The sequence below is a fragment of the Austrofundulus limnaeus genome, unplaced genomic scaffold, assembly GCF_001266775.1.
Source record: "Austrofundulus limnaeus strain Quisiro unplaced genomic scaffold, Austrofundulus_limnaeus-1.0 Scaffold685, whole genome shotgun sequence".
Taxonomy (NCBI): Eukaryota; Metazoa; Chordata; class Actinopteri; order Cyprinodontiformes; family Rivulidae; genus Austrofundulus; species Austrofundulus limnaeus.
The window spans coordinates 98,657-98,934 of NW_013953087.1; positions in this window are offsets into that span (position 1 = coordinate 98,657).

Here is a 278-nt window from a genome sequence, read left to right on the forward strand (position 1 = left end):
AATTAGTGTTTTAGGGCTAGCAGAACTAATTTTTAGATTAGTGCTGCCCACCACTGGTTTTAACTCTAAACCCAAAAGCTCTTCACTTTGCTTATCCAAAATTAACATTGTGAAAATCTGAAATTCTTGCAAAAGGAAACTGAATTTTAAGATATTTGCAATAAAACTTAGTAGCAATTTTTATTTTAGACATGCAAAGTGAAAAATACTGATTCGGATACTCTTATTTATTATAATAATAAAAAACAAAAAACAACTGTAATTTCAGTGACATAAGG